The sequence below is a fragment of the Sturnira hondurensis genome, unplaced genomic scaffold, assembly GCF_014824575.4.
Source record: "Sturnira hondurensis isolate 20B ecotype Veracruz unplaced genomic scaffold, ASM1482457v3 Scaffold0023817, whole genome shotgun sequence".
Lineage (NCBI taxonomy): Eukaryota > Metazoa > Chordata > Mammalia > Chiroptera > Phyllostomidae > Sturnira > Sturnira hondurensis.
In genome coordinates this window covers 5,073,798-5,091,060 of record NW_028096448.1, presented here as the reverse complement: position 1 = coordinate 5,091,060, position 17,263 = coordinate 5,073,798, and the positions used below count along the sequence as shown (strand labels likewise).

General features: G+C 40.2%; 1 long non-coding RNA gene across 1 annotated transcript; it reads right to left on the bottom strand.

Moving 5' to 3' along the window:
- Nucleotides 1-10: 10 nt before the first annotated feature.
- LOC118981186 (uncharacterized) lies at nt 11-11,483 on the bottom strand. The gene is made up of 3 exons (XR_005065292.1): nt 11,395-11,483; nt 2,742-2,745; nt 11-79 (listed from the first exon to the last, which is right to left on the bottom strand). It is a non-coding gene; the product is annotated as an uncharacterized LOC118981186 (long non-coding RNA).
- Between the last annotated feature and the right edge of the window lie 5,780 nt (nt 11,484-17,263).

Genomic DNA, 17,263 nt, shown 5'->3' with positions numbered 1-17,263 from the left:
TAACACACCCGTTGCTTCTGCCGGCTCCGAGACACTGCAAGGAGCGAGCGAGCGACCGCCCGCCTGGGACTCAGAGGCCCTGACGCCTTTCTTTTGGGCTTGAATCTACAGTGATTGAACGCCTCCAGGCTGCCGCCGTTCTTCAGAAACCTTGGGTCTCTCCAAAAAAATGCATTTTGGGGGAGGTGAAAGCAAAAAAGAAAAGGGAGCAACCCTAAAGCATAAGGAAAACTACTTTCCTCTGGGATTTGCCACAGCAGGTAGTTGGAAGGTGGAGTGATTGTTCATCATTTCAGACTTCGTCAATGAAAAAACAGTCAAAGCATAAAAGTTTTTGCAGTTGAACAGTGAGTCATGGGGCTTGGTCTAGTGCTTCTGCGTGAATCCTCTCTGGCGTCTTCTGTTTACCTGTCCTGTTGAAATCAAAACACCTTATAGGGCACTAAGGCCCTCTCTCAGGTTGCTCATTCTATCTCATGTCTTATCTTATTCATTCATTAAACATTAATTGAGCATCTGCAGTGCTGCCTTCCAGTGTTGTAGGCGGACATGTGCCCTCTCACCTTTCTTTGTGTCTGATGGATATTCCTCATGATATTGTGCTGCTTAAATAGCCCCGACCTGTAGCTCCTATTCTCCTTTCTTTTAATCCAGTTTACTGACCTGGGAAATTTACCTAGGAAATAACATTTGGACGACTGTTATCTACTTCAGGGCTCCCCAACTGACTAGTACCAGTCAGTGTCTTATTAGGAACCGGGCACACGGAAGGAGATGAACGTGTAGGAGCAAGTTTCATCTGTACTTAAAGCTGCTCCCCAATCACTCACATTACTGCCTGAGCTCTGCCTCCTGTCAGATCAGCGGGAGCATTGATTCTCATAGAAGCATGAACCCTTCTGTGAATTGTGCATGTGGGGGATCTAGGCTGTGAGTTCCTTATGAGAATCTAATGCCTGATGATCTGAGGTGGAGCTGAGGCAGTGAATGCAATGCTGGGGAGGGGCTGCAAATACAGATCATCATTAGCAGAGAGGTTTGATTGCAGAGACCATAATACATCAACTATTTGCAAACTCATATCAAAACCCCATCAGTAAGTGGCAAGTGACAATTAAGCTGCATCTGGTGGCAGTCTTTAAGTCAGAATCCAACACTTATTTTAGTCCACACATGACCCACTCATAAATTTACTTACAACTTCCATCCATATTTCTTTCCTGCACTGCACACTTGTCTCAGTCACAGTTTCAGTAAGCTCTAATGCTAACCTTAGCCAAAATGAGTAAAAACAAATGTCGCTGGAGAGCTTCTTTGAAAAGGGGGAAAGACCCAATGATGAGACAGAATAAGACTCTAAGACTGCCAACAAAAAGAAAGAAAGCTGCATTTAAAAGAAAATACCAAGAGTCCTACTTAAATTATGGGTTCATTGCAACAGGTGAGTCACATTCTCCAAACCTACTTTGTATAATATGTGGTGACCAGCTATCCAACAAAGTCATGAAACCTTGAAAACTGCTTTGCCACATGGAGACCAAGCACACTGCATCAAGAGAGAAGACTTTGGAGTTTTTCAGAAGAAAAAAAATGTGAACACGAAGAACAGAATCAATTATTGAAGGCCACCACTTCATAAAATATGTCTGCATATTTTATGAAGCATCATTCTTAGTGGCTGGCTACATTGCGAAAGCTAAGGAGCCCTTTACTACTGTGAAGAGTGATCCTGCCTGCTGCTAAAGACATTTGTCATGAACTTTGGGCAGAGGCTGTTGTTTAACAGGTAGCATATGTTCTTCTTTGTGCTAGCACCATAACTAGATGAATTGATGAAATAGCAAGGGATATTGAGGCACAATAGTTAGGATTAATAAATTACCTACATGGTACACAATCCAGGTCGATAAATCTATTGATATTGACAAGAAGGCAACAAAATGCTTGTTTTTGTGTGATATATTTTTTAGGAGGATGTGTTACATGCACTTGTGTTGCTAACTAACACCACAGCTGCAGAACTATTCAAGTCTTTGAATGATTATGTATCAGGAAAATCAAATTGGTCATTTTGTGTCAGTATATTTACAGAACGGCTGCCATGACTGCACAGCTTTCTGGTTCACTACTTGTGTCAAAGAGGTTGCTTCTGAATGTGAGTCTACACATTGTGTCATCAATAGAGATATGCTGGCTAGCCAAAAAATGTTACCAGAACTTAACATCATTTTGCGGGTTGTGATTTACATTATCAGCCACATTAATGTATATGCCCTTAACGCAAGTCTGCTCACACAGCTCTGTGAGGAGATGGACGCAGAGCACATGTGTCTCCTCTTACAGAAGTGAGATGGCTTTCTACAAGTGGATCACCAGCCAGAGCTTTTGAGTTACAGGAGCCACTCCAGAGATTTCTTTTAGAAAAACAGTCACCACTGGCGGCACATTTCAGTGACACAGCATGGGTCACAAAACTTTCTTACTTGTGCGACATAGTCCACCTGCTCAATGAACTTAATCTGTCACTTCAGGGGAGAACAGTGATTGTGTTCAACTTGACAGAAGAAGTAGCTGCATTCAAAACCAAACTGGAATTATGGGGGCAATGAGTGAACATTGGGATTTTTTTTTAAAGATTTTATTTATTTATTTATCTTTAGAGGGTAAGGAGAGAGGGAGAGAAATATCAATGTATGGTTGCCTTTCATGCATCCCCTGCTGGAGGCTCGCCTGCAGAGAACCAGCCTGCAACCCAGGCATGTGCCCGGACTGGGAATCGAACCACGATCCTCTAGCTTGCAGGCCTGTGCTCAATCCACTGAGCTACACCAGCCAGGGCTGGGATTTTTGTAATGTTTCAAACATTAGCAGAGATTTTGAAAGAGACTGAGCCAGGGCCTTCTTTCTCCCAGCTGGTGCGTGGTCACCTATCTCAGCTTTCAGAAGAGTGTGAGCATTACTTCCCAACCACAAAAGACCCCTGAACTGGAAAGGAATGGATCCATGACCCATTTGTGAATAAGACGGGTGACTCGACTTTATCCATGCTAGAAGAGGATCAGCTGCTTAAGATTGCAAATGATTGTGGCCTTAAGAGTACATTCAAGACAACTTCAAATCTCCATACATTCTGATTAAAGCCCATTCTTTATTCCAAAGGGATGGAATATCCTGAGATTGCCACAAAAGCACAGAAAAGCCTGCTTCCATTTCCAATATCCTGTCTTTGTGAAGAGGGTTTTCTGCAATGACAGCAACCAAAGTGAGATTATAGAGTAGACTGGACACAGGCAACATACTTCGAGCATCACTCTTTCCCATCGTCCCCAGCTGGGACGATTTAGTTGCAGGAAAACAAGCTCAGGGCTCCTACTGATTCTGCTTTATGGTGAGTCGTATAATTATTTCATTATACATTACAATATAATAATAATAGAGATAAAGTACACAATAAATATACTGCTTTGATCCTGAAATCATCCCCGACCCCTGGTCCATGGAAAAATTGTCTACCACAAAACTGGTCCCTGGTGCCAAAAAAATTGGGATCACTGATCTAATCTATGTTTAATCACTAGGACGTTTAGAATAGGGAGAAGAGGTAAAGTAAAGTGCATTGGTTAATATTTTTGTTTATTGAGAGACTAAGCTGGCTAAACCAAAGTCAGCTAACCAAAAAGCTAGCTAACTTAGGCAAAAAGGAGTTTAGTGTACAAGTTTGAGGAGGTCACAGAATCAGTGGGGACTAGTTACAGAAATAAATAAAAGGAGAATTACTGGTTGGCCAAGAACAAAAACAAACACAAAACAAAAATAAAACAATCAGTAAGCAAGTAGACTTCCAGCCAAGATGGAGGCATAGGTAGATATGTTTCACTTCCTTGCCCAAACAAAAGAAGGATAACAACCAACTTAAAAACAAAAAGACAGCCAGAAAATAGAACTGTATGGAAGTCTTAACAACCAAGAACTTAAAGAAGAAATATTCATCTAGACTGGTAGGAGTGGCAGAAACCAACACCTGGGGTGGAGAGGATGCATGGCAGGGTGGTGGCTGGTGGACCAGGTGGTCCCACATCTGCTTGCAGATAAACTGGGAGGAACAACTGGAGAATGAAATAGACAACACAACCCAGGTTTCCAGCACCAGGAAATAGAGCCATAAAACCTCTGGCTGTAAAAATCTGTGGCAGTAATGGCAGCTGGAGCAACTCCCAGTCTCACATGAGAGTCCATTGAAGGGGTCCATGGGGTCCTAGAATGTACACAAGCCCACCCATCTGGAAATCAGCACCAGAAAGGCCCAATTCACTTGTAGAAAATGGGGGAAGTGACTGAAAGTGGGCCAAAAACTGAGCAAGCAACATTGTTTCCTCTCTGACCCCTCCCCCACATGCAGTGTCACAAAACAGCCAAGTGGGTTACCCTGCCTTGGCAAATACCTAAGAATCCATCCCTTTACAATGTTGCAACAGGTGTCCAAGACAAAGAAATATGGTCCAAATAAAAGAACAGATTGAAACTAGAGAGAAAGAACTGAGTGATGAAGAGCTACCCAACCTATCAGATACAGAGTTCAAAATACTGATAATCAGGATGCTCACAGAAATGATTAAGTATGGCCACAAAATAAAGGAAGAAGTGAATGCTACACAAAGTAAAAGAAAGCAAAATATACAGGGAAACAACAGTGAAGGGAAGGAAACCAGGACTCAAATCAAGGATCTGGAACATAAAGAAGAAACAAGAATTCAAAAAAATGAGGAGAGGCTTAGGAACCTCTGGGACAACTTTAAACATTCCAACATCTGAATCATAGGGGTGCCAGTAGGAGAAGAGGAAGAGCAAAAAATTGAAAACTTAGTTGAAAAAATAATGAAGGGAAACTTCCCCAGTTTGGTGAAGGAAATAGACATGCAAATCCAGGAAGCCCAAAGAGTCCCAGAGCAGTTGGACTGAAGGAAGCACACCTTACGGCACATCATAATTACATTATCCAAGACTAAAGATAAGGAGAGAACCTTAAAAGCAGAAAGAGAAAAGGAGAGAGTTACGTACAAAGGAGTTCTCATCAGACTGTCAGCTGATTTCTCAAAAGAGACCTTACAGGCAAGAAGGGGCTGGAAAGAAGGATTCAAAGTCATGAAAGGCAAGGACCTACATCCAAGATGACTGTATCCAGCAAAGCTTTCATTTAGAATGGAAGGGCAGATAAAGTGCTTTTGACATAAGGTCAAATTAAAGGAGTTCATCATCACCAAGCCCTTATTATATGAAATATTAAAAGGACTTATCTAATAAAAAGAAGATAAAAACTATGAACAGTAAAGTGACAACAAACTCACAACTATCAACAACTGAACCTGAAAAAAAACAAAAACAAAAAAGAACTAAGCAAACAACTAGAACAGGAATAGAATCACAGAAATGGAGATCACATTGTGGGTTATCAGTGAGGACGGGGAAGGAGGAGAATGAGGGGAAGGTATAGGGAATAAGAAGCATAATTGGTAGGCACAGCTTAGACAGGGGGAAGTCAAGAATAGTATAGGAAATGGAGAAGCTGAAGAACTTACACATATGACCCATGGACATGAACTAAGGGATAGAGGAACGTTGGAGGGAGGCAGGTGCAGGGTGGAGGGGGTTAAGGGGAGAAAAAAAATGGGACAGCTGTAATAACAATAAAATATACTTACAAAATAAAACAATCAAAAACCAAAGCCCAATATTCATTTTATAAAGAAACTACTTGAAAAATAAATTATATTTTTGGGTTTGGCAGCTGTATTTCTAATCCGAGTTCAGATTATCCTCCTGCTATACGATGGTTGTTAAAGATTCCAGTTGTTTTCAAAATTAAGAATTATCAGATAAGACAGAGGAGCAGGATTTCTTAAAACAAAACAAAGCAAAACTAAAAAACGAAAATGGCTTTCGGGCACTGGGGCAAAATCCTAATAACAGGGAAAAAAGGATACTGGCTTCTACTAGCATATATGGGAAATAGGGGACCAATCTCCCCCCCACCCCAACCCTTGCTCTCTCTTCCCCACTCATAGAGAGAGGGAGAGACTGGTTTGTTAAGGAATGAGAAAGCAGAGTTTGCTGGTGACTGGCTGAGAAAGCACAGTGAGCTCAAAGATCTGGCTAGGAACTACAAAGCCCCCGGTTGAATTACATCCTAGAGGATCCCACCATGTGGTAATGCTATGACCTGCCTGGAGCCAGTTTCACGGCCCAGCTAGGCCAAACTGCAAAGCAAGAGACTCTGAAGACATCAGCCTGTGGGGAGGGGGCAGGGGGAACTGTCTTGCATACAGATGTGACATTGCTGCAGTCCTGAATCAGTCAGAGAGGTACTACATTTAATTGTGTCTGCTTTCTTTTGCTCTCAATTAGCTACCTCCTTTTAAAGATAACATCACAATTAACTAGCCATGCACAAAGTTCAGATGCATGAAGGTAGGTTTTTAAAAACAGAAATCCTAACTTAGTGATAAAGTCAGCTGAGCCAGTGGAATACTGGCCATTCAAACACACCCAAGCACCACAGTTAGAATGCTAGGGCTAGAGACTGAGCACAGGATAATATTTGTAGAACATGAGGTGATAGTTATCTGGCTGATAAGTTTTTCTTCTGGTTGAGCGTCCTGGGTCTGATGTGGCTGGCTGGGTACATCTCCTTGCTCTTTCCTCTTTCAGCACTGTGCACACTACTGCAGACACCTGCACCAGGTCAAAGGGAAGGCCCTCCTCACCTACGTCTCAGTATTTGTTTACAATACAAGAGCATGGAGGGAAGAACACTTACTGACTACCCAAAACACTGCTCACGGTCGCACATAATTCAAGCTAGTTATTCACACAAGCAATGTTTCGTTTTACACAAGTGTGTTAGAATGCGTCAAGTGGGCTGAAACCTTTCGTTTGAAATATTGGACATGTGAAATTCCGAAGTAGTTTAATTTGACCCTGGCCTACCATCAAAGCAGAGTGTCTCATTTTCAAAACTGGCTGTTTGAAGAGTGAAGGAAGGGATAGAGGAAGGAGAGGCAATGCTCACCTGTATTACAAACTTTGGAACATATAAAATGGCATTGTCTTCATTAGCAGATGCTTTAAATGATTTTTTTTTCTGTCTGTGAGGGTAGTTATGTTCATGGTAGGCTACTTGGAAAAGACTGAAAAATGCAAGGAAAAAATGTGCCTGTACTTTTGTTTTACTTTTGTACTTTGCATTTAGTGTGCTCTAAATTTTTATAGTGATGTAAACAAACACAGCATATGAACTTCTGGAGACATACAAAGACAGCAAGAGATTCCTGATGTTGGGAGCTCCAAATCTGTACCTAGTGTTATGAGTATTAGGAAAATTATAAACAGAAAGAACAATCACCTCAAAAAACCCAAGTAGTGCTGCTTCTCAGCTGCCTTTTTTCCCTGAAATACTACCATTTCCTCTGTTTTTCTTCTCACTACCCATATGCCTTGAAAAGTCAGATTTTGTGACATGCTCACTTCTTCAACAGTTCTTTTAGTACAGAGAAGCTCAGAGCTGGGAAATCATTTCCAACTTGGCACATTTTGCTTAACAACAAAAATATTTTGTTGAATATGTTGATACCTGTCTTTTACTTAGAGAGATGATCAATAACTAAACCTATGTTGTCTCCAGTCCAGTGACATGTGGGTGCTGACCCTCCCACAACACTGTTTGCTATCATCCTGATCTTGAATGAGGTCGGGTGGATGCCAGGGATGCACGTGGAAACCGTGGGACAGACGACAGACCCAGTCTGCCCCAGGCTCAAGCTCACAAACCTGTCCTAACTGGTAGGTGTTCTAACCAGCGGGTATTTAATGACACCTCTCCCCTGCCCCTCACGCTGTCTGAGCATGCTGTCTGTAAAGGAAGGTGACATGCAACATGCTGTGTTGCACGGACAAGTGTGACACAGAGCTTGGTGGGGGTTAACATTTCTCAAATCAGTGGAACATTAGGGAGCACCAACTTTCCAGGGAGAAAGTGAACAACTGTTATAAATGTTATAGAAATACCAAAAGTACATGAAATCAACTACATATGTTAGAAAAACCACAGGCTTTTGATAAACATGATAGAACAAGATAAAATTATGAGTACTTTGGAATGAGACAACTTCTCACTAAATTTCACTTACACAATCTCTGCCCAGCTCATTTGTTGTTGCTGGCATTTATGGAGTCTGTACCACTTGATATGAAAACCTTACCTCCCTGCAGTTATTTCACATTCTGTCCTTGCTGTGTTCTTGGAGACGGTGATTATGAAACCAGAACAGTCAGCATTTGTGCTGCCAGTCACTACCAGAACCGATAACTAGAGACAAGGGTTGAATCTTTATAAGTGCTTTGTTCAGATGCCAATGATCTGAGCAGACAGAGGGTTATTTACCTCAAAAATCATCTTAACATCTCATCTCAAACTGACCTTTTTATAAGGAGAAGAAATGAGTAGATGAGGGGTTTGGAAAAAAAAGGTTAATCAGGTAAAAACTGCAGTGTGGAGGTGATTTTCCTAGTATTTCTTTACCTGCCGACCAACAATTCTTTGTCATCATCCTGGAAGTTTCCTCCCTGGAACACAAAGGTTCAGATACTATCTCCAATTTTATTGCTGGCAGACCCCCTGGGGCAACAAGTTTAAATTGCTTTTGGGGTCAGGTAGGTCACATATTTCAGTTACTGGAATAATAGCTTTCTACATGCGTTAATCACTTTCTGCATTAAGCCTATCGCCTATTACTGCAACTGAAATTTTACCTCTTGAATTCCCCTATCAATTACTTGAGAATGACTTGACCACGAAAGTCTATTTTCTTCCTGGAAATCTCTCTGTCTATAAGTACCCAGTGCTCTATCAATTGCTTTCTCCTCTCTCTTCTCTCCCCTGGTTCAGAATTCCTTGGAGAGGTTGGGAAGCCATCTGCACCCCAGTGTGAAGGCCTTGTCTTTCCCTACTTGCTGTGATGGATCCGGATCTTAGACCCTAGTGATACAGAAAGTTTGATCAGGTCATGGGGGAGCAGTAGGAAGGGGCCATAGGATGAGTTTGCCAAGGCAACTGTGAGCAGTCTAGGATGGGGATTGGCTGAGAAGCTGATGCTGATTCCAGAGTGCATGGAATAATGGACAAGAAGGTTTGAAATAAAAGAAGGGCTCTGAGGTGGCTGGCTGGGGTCCTCTGGCTCCTGGACTGGCTCTCTGGCTCTCGGGCTTGCTTCTGCCTTGAGGATGCCTGGATGATCGTGCTGCAGCTGCCTGCATTTCTCAGTGGATTGTATTTTGGACATGAAGGAACTCCTTGCACAGCCTAGAATCCGGCTGGCCTGACAGAAGGTGTCAGGGTTATTCTTCTTTGGGCGTTCTAGAGGGGATGACCTCTGAGGCAGAAACCTGCCATTCATCCAAAATTGTGTAGCTTTTGTATCTTGTGTTGTTTTAGTTTCTAAACTAATCCTATAGAAATAACAAAACTAAGAGGGGAAATGATAGCAGAACTCAGGTGTTAAAGAGTTTAGCCTTAACGGATAGGTTTGAGTGACTAGTGCATGTGGAAAGCTGCTAATTGTGCGGATTTTGAATAAAGACTCCTTTACTTTATCAGCAAAACTTTGCCCCTGGAATTTTGCCTGGAGGGTGACGGTATGCAGCAGAACCCCGTTTCCTGTTTGGTAACAATTAGGTAGAGGTTGTGGGCATTTCCCAGATTGACACAAGTAGGAAATCCTGCTCTCCCTTGGGTCCAGACTTCCAGTAGGAGTCCAGGAGCATGTGGTCCCCAGTGGATGGTGAAGCTAGTATCCACCAAGAGTTAGGCTCACCTGGGCACTATGAAGCCAGAGAGCAAAACAGGCCTTGCACTGACCTATCTAGTGTTTGTATATTTGACCTTCCTTAATCATTTGCACACACTCCCCCAAACAGCCCAGCCCTTGTCATAGCTTTGTGTAGATTTTTGTGGGAATAGCCTTAAGACTTCACTTTGCTCTGAGTTTAAAGGCCAGTATACAGACTATAATAGTTATTACAAGGAGTAATTCTGGGGAACAGTGAGATGTTCAGCTGCCTGCACTGCAGTGAATGTTTACTTCTTATTTCTCTTCTTGGAATACCTGGGTTTTAATTACATTGAGTGTCTTAGGCCACTGAAGCTGCAATAACAAAATACCATGGACTGGGTGGCTTAAATGACAGTAATTTATTCTATCACAACTCTGGAGACTGGCAAGACCAAGAGCAAGGTGTCAGCAAGGTAAGTTTCTGGTGAGGTCTCTCTTCCTGGCTTGCAGGTGGCCACATTCTCCCTGTGTTTTTATAGGGTAAAAGAGAGAAGAGAAGCAAGCTCTCTGGTGTCTCTTCTTATAAGGGCACTAATTCCATCATGAGAGTTCCACCTTCATAAACTAATCTAAACTTAATTGCTACCAGAGGTGCCACCTCCAAATACCACCACATTGAATTTTGGGAGACAAAATTCAGTCCATAGCACTCAGGAAGGCAGCAGTTTCATACACTCAAACTCACATTTCACATCTTAATATGTTTTCTATATACTGGATAAGTTCAAATGTATATTTATCATTATTGACCTGGGAAAGGAACTATTAATAACTAGTGAATTAAGGCTTAGTTCACATTTTCCCCCGGCAACATGACAACTTACTAGCCAAAGTCAAACTCTTCATGGCTTACAGGATATGTAAGTGTTGGTCCAGGTAAGAATTTGCTTTGGAATTCAGTATTGTGAATTTTCTTCTCTTTTGTTTTTTAAGATTCCACATATAAGCATAACCATGTGGTACTCTCTCACCTTTCTGACTTACTTAACTTAGCATTATACCCTCCAGGTCCATCCATGTTGTCACAGTGACAGAATTTTATTCTTTTTAATGGCAGAGTAATATTCCATTTTGTATGTATAGCACATCTTCTCTATCTGTTTATTCATCAGTGGACACCTAGGTTTATTCCATATCTTGACTATTTTAAATAATTTTGCAATCAACACAGGGATGTGTGTATCCTTTTAAATTAGCATTTTGGTATTCTTGAGATAAATACCCAAAAGTGAGAGAGCTGGATCATAATGTCATTGTATTTTAAATTTTTGGAGGACTCTCCATATTGTTTTTCATAGTGGCATTTACTATTGTAAAATTCAAACATAATCTTTTATCTGTCCGTACCAAAATAAGTAAACATAAACAAACAAGAGAACAAAATACTCATAAATAAATGCTTTGGCAGCGCACAGTTCATGAATTTGCTGTTGCTATTATTATCCTTATTACTCGTCATTACTATGAGCTTTTATTTGGTCTTTAACATTCACACATTCACTTATTCAACAAACGAATGACATGCTAGGCAAGTATTTGGCACTGGTGATAGAGCAAAGAACAAAACTGCTTCATGAAACTTATACTCCAAGAAGGGAGACTGACCATAAACAAGGTAAGCAAGTAAACTGTAAGTGCTAAGCAAAATACATACATACACACATACACACATACATAAATCAGGGATAGGGTACAGGAAGTATGGGGATTAGGAGTAGGTATACTTTGCAATTTTGGATAATTGGCTGTGGAAGCCTTAGGGCAAAGTTACAGAAGCAAGGTACAGATCAAGGGCATGCTGTGAATGAGTATCTGTGGGGATAACGATCTTGGAGAAGGAAATTGCCAGTACAAAAGCTTTTGAAGGTGCTCCGTGCTGCTGCAGGGGGCAGAGGAAATGAGCTTCAAGGTAAGGGAGGAGTTAGGCAGAGAAGTGACATTGAAACCTGAATTTTGTCCATTGTTAAAAATGACAATGTTTATTTTCCATAGGTTTTTGTAGATAAGGTTCAGTATAATTAAACATATGAGTAATTGACAAATTGTCTCCTCAGTGTTAATTAAAGTTCAAGAACCAAGAGAGAAATATTACCAGAATATAAAATGCACACCAAATCTATGCATGAAAATACCTGGAAGAGAATATACCAAAACATTGGCTGTGATTGTTTTGGTGGGCAGGAAGTTATAAAAAGAAATATTTTAAAAAGAGACATTAATTTTCTTTATTTCAGAACTTTATTTTAATGAGTTACCACTGCTTTTATTATCTCAGAGTAATACTCAAAGTAGTCAAATGTTATAGTTCTTCAAAATATTAATGAGGAATTTTAAACTAACCAGTTTAAAGTAAGTAAGTAAGCTGAAGTAAGACTGATATGAACCTCCATTATAAGTAGACTGAAACTCTATTAGTTGCACTTCAAAGGATAAATATTAATATTATTCTACCCACTCTGTCAATTCTAAGTACTAATTAACCACTCAGGTTATTTTCTCAAATAATATTTAGCAGGTATTTACACTTAAGATAAATAGGTTACTGGAAAAGTAGTTCGGAGTTCTGGAAGTTTTTAAATTCTATAAAACCCATTTTTCTTATTTTCTAAAAACACCACACAGTCAAATTACTTGCAAATCCTTTAAACTTTATTAATATAGTCAGAACAAATGAAAGGAACATCAACATGTAGTTTCAGAAACAAAGAAAGGAACAAATTTAACTTCAGAAACAAGCTGTAGTTAAATCTCACACTAAAGAGATTTTCATATAGATGATGTGCCTTTATATATACACACATCAAGTATATATTTCAACATGACAGTATCTGAAGTATTTCCAGAGAGAAATAAAATGTTGCTTTCTCTAAAATTTATGAGATTAGTTAAAGACTTGTTACTGGCCTCCATTATTTCCTCCTATTCCTTGCCTCTAAGATCATTCTGCTCTAAGTTCTCATTCAAAGTCTTTTAGGCAACATTCACACAGGCAGATGGAAATGCTGCCACTGAAGGTCACCAGCCTTCAGCTTGATGGACTAGAGAAGTGAATTTGTGTGGATTTTAATGCTGACTTTGCAAATCATATTAAAATTGCAATCCAAGGCTCAATTTTCAGAGCTGTAAAATGGAGTAATACCTGTCCTTGGTACACAGTGGGTTGCTATAAGACTTAAATGAGATAAGTGAAACCACTATCAAAATATAAAGCAGATTTAGTTTCCTTATTGTACAATGGGAATACAAGCTCTCTCTGGAAAAAGTCCAACCATTGTTAATGTAACAAGAAAAATTTGTGTGCCATCGATGTCATGTGCATGACAATGACAACTCCACTGTACTTAGGCAGTGGAGGTGGTAGATGCCGTTGACTGAGCATGTGTGCTGTGGAGCTGCCTGCCAATTCAAAATGACTGAGTGAGTAGAGCAATGAATCTGCATCAGATTCTGCGTTAAGCTTGAACATCCCTTCATGGAAACTATTGGGACGATTCAAAAGGCTGCAGCTAAGGGCAACAAGTGATTGCCCTCATCACAACATCATACCCACTCATGCATCACGTCTCGTGCAGTGTTTTTGGTGAAACATCAAATCACCCAGGTGACTCAGGCCCCCTCCAACCCAGATTTGGTGCCCTGCAACTTCTGGCTTTCCCCCAAACTAAAATCACCGTTCAAAGGGAAGAGATTTCAGACCATTGATGAGACTCAAGAAAATGTGACAGGATAGCTGATGGTGATTGAGAGAACTGTGTGAGGACCCAAGGTGCCTGTTTTGAAGGGGATGGAGGTGTCAATGTCCTATGCACAATGTTTCTTGTATCTTGTATCTTCTTTAATAAATGTCTCTATTTTTCATATTACATGGCAGGCTGGATACTGTGAGCTAGCAGTACTAATATTAAAAGGAAATGCAGTTTTGGAGATATAAAATGGTGGAGGGGCTAGTGGAAGCTACACTAACCTCCTCCCAGGACCAATCTGGAATTACAACTAAATTTAGAGAAAGTTTCCTGAATAACTAACAGAACACTAGCTGGAGAGAAGCCCTATAACCATGGACAAAGAGAAGAAACCACTTCACAACAACGTGATTGGTACAGAGTATGGAGGAGGTGTAGGAGGGCTGGCTGGGCTCCCTTGGGGTGCAGTTGAAGATCCAGAGAGATACGTCAGTGGCTGGGTGGTTCCCCTAGAAAGTGTGGTGCCTAAACCCCAAGCTGGGCTCCCCATCCTACAGCGCAAGAGCCAGAAAGGAAACCATATAATACCCTGGTGTGAAAAGCAATAGGGTTTCTGTTTGTCAGGGAGAGAAGGCCAGAGGTGCAGAGAACCCCTTAAAGGGGAAATACACATGATTTCATTTGTAGCCACTTACCGTAGGTTCTAGCAGAGGGCGAGCAGAGTGGACTGGAGATGTTTGAGGATAGGCTGGGGTTGGTGGCTCTTGGGAGAGAACTGAAGAAACAGCTCCCAGGATCCCTGTGCATTCATTCTCCACAGTGCATGAGCCATCTTTCTCAGGAAGAGCGTTCCTCTTCAAATGGCGTCAGTCTGAGGGGAAGCAAGAACCTCACCCACAGGAATTACTCTGCTCCACCTGGTGGAGTTTGAGGCAGGATGCTGATTACATCTTGATTCCTTTAACAACAGATTAGTTTAACAGCTGATTAGTTTAACAACTAAGGCAGAAAATACAAAGAAGTAGCCAAAATGGGAAGACAAAGATACAGAGCCAAAATGAAATAACAGGAGAATTCTCCAGAAGAACTAGAGGAAATGGAGGCAAGCTATTTATCATTTAGACAGTTAAGAGTAATAATTATAAGGGTACTCAACAGAATGAGAAAAGATATAGAAACCATAAAAAAGGAGTAATTAGAAGTTAAGAATGCAGTATCTGAAATAAATAATACTGGAAGGAATAAACAGTAGGTTAGATGAAACAAAGGATTGCATCAGCGATTTGGAAGATAAGGTAGAAAAAACACCCAGACAGAGCAGCAAAAAGAAAAAAAAATTTTTTTAATGAGGAAAGTTTAAGAAACATTTTGGACAACATGAAGCAGAACAACATCCACATCATGGGAATAGTGCAATGTGGATGAATGATAGGAGAGGAGACCGAGCAAAGGACTGAGAACCTATTTGAAGAAATAATGACTGAAAACTTCCCTAATCTGGTGAATGAAAAAGACACACAAGTCCAGGAAGCTCAGAGGGTCCCAAACAAAATGGACCCAAAGAGACACATCATAATTAAAATAACAAGACATAAAGACAAGGAGAGAATCCTAAAAGCTGCAAGAGAAATGCAGGCAGTTACTTATAAGGGATCAGCAAGTAGACGGTCATCTGATTACTCATTAGAAACTTTTCAGGCCAGAAAGGAGTGATGTTAAATATTAAAGGTGATGAAAAACAAGGGCCTACAACCAAGGGTACTTTACACAGCAAGGCTATCATTTAAAATCGAAGGGGAAATAAGGAGCTTCCCAGACAAGAAAAAGCTAAAGGAGTTTGTTAATACCAAACCAGTACTGCAAAAAATGTTAAAGTGTTTGCTTTAATAATAATAATTACACAGAAAAAAACAGTCTGATAATAAATCGGCACTGTATACATATCTATCAATCATCACCTTACACGTAAATGGCTTAAACACTCCAGCCAAAAGAAATCTGGTAGCTGAATGGGTAGCTGGATAAGAAAATAAGACCCACATATATGCTGCCAGAGACTCATCTCAGATAGAAAGATACTCACAGGCCAAAAGTAAAAGGATGGAAAAAAATGTTTCATGCAAATGGCAAAGAAAAAAGTGGGGGTAGCAGTATTTATTTATGACATATGGACTTTAAAAGCAAGGCTATAGAAAGAGACAAAGAAGAACACTACATAATGATAAAGGGAACAATCCAACAAGAGGAAATAACCCTAATAAACATTTATGCACCCAACATGGAAACACCTAAATATGTAAAGCAAATCTTGATGGACATAGAGGAGAGATCAACAGAAATACAGTTATAGTCGGGGACTTTAACACTCGATTGACTTCAAGGGATAAACATTCCAGGCAGAAAATCAACAAGGAGACAGCAGTGTTAAAAGACACATTTGATCAAATGGATTTAATTGATATCTTCCTAGCATTTCACCCCAAAGGAGCAGAATATACATACTTTTCAGGTGCACATGGAATGTTTCCTAGGATAGACTACATATTAGGACACAAACAAGACTTAAATAAATTTAAGAAGACTGAAATCATATCAAGCATCTTCTCTGACCACAATGCTATGAAACTAGAAATGAATCACAAGAACAATGAAAACCATGCAAAGACCTGGAAGCTAAATAACATGTTATAAAACAATGAATGGGTCAACAGCAAGGTCAAGGAAGGAATCAAAGATACCTGGAAACAAATGAAAATAAGGACAGAACAATTCAAAATCTGTGGAATACTGGGAAAGCAATCTTAAGAGGGAAATTCATAACATTACAAGCCAATCTCAAAAAAAAAAACACCCAACAAGAAAAAGCTCAAATACGCAATCTAACTTCACACTGAAAAAAGCTTGAAAAAGAACAAAAAGGCCTAAAGTGAGTAGAAGGAAGAAAATAATAAAGATTAGAGCAGAAATTTAAAAATGGAGTTTAAAAAATACAAAAGATTAATGAATCCAAGAGCCAGTTCTTTGAAAATATAAACAAGATTGACACACCTGTAACTAGACTCATCAAGAAAAAGAAAAAGAAAGGGCCTAGATAAATAATACCAGAAATGAAAGAGGAAAAATAACAACTGACACCAAATAAATACAAAAGATTGTAAGGAAATATTATAGCAGCACAATTTATAATAGGCAAGTGCTGAAAGTAACCTAAGTGCCCATCAATAAATAAATGGATCAAAAAACTATGGTATATATACACAATGGAATACTGTGCAGCAGAGAGAAATAAGGAGCCCCTACCCTTTGTGACAGCATGGATGGAACTGGAGAGCATTATGCTAAGTGAACTAAGCCAGGTGGTGAGAGACAAATACCATATGATCTCACCTTTAAGTGGAACCTAATTAACAAGACAAACAAGCAAGCAAAATACAACCAGAGACATTAAAATTAAGAACAATCTGCCAGTAACCATAGGAGAGATGGGAGGGGTAATGTCAGAAAAAGCAGGGAGGGTTTTCAGGAACAACTATAAAGGACACATGGACAAAACCAAGGGGGGGTGAAATCAGGGGAAGGGGATGCGGATGGCTCGGGTGGGGGGGGAGTTGTGGGGAATAAATGTAGACAACTGTACTCGAACAATAAAATAATTATTGAAAAATAATTTTAGAAAAGAAAAGATTAAGTATATAC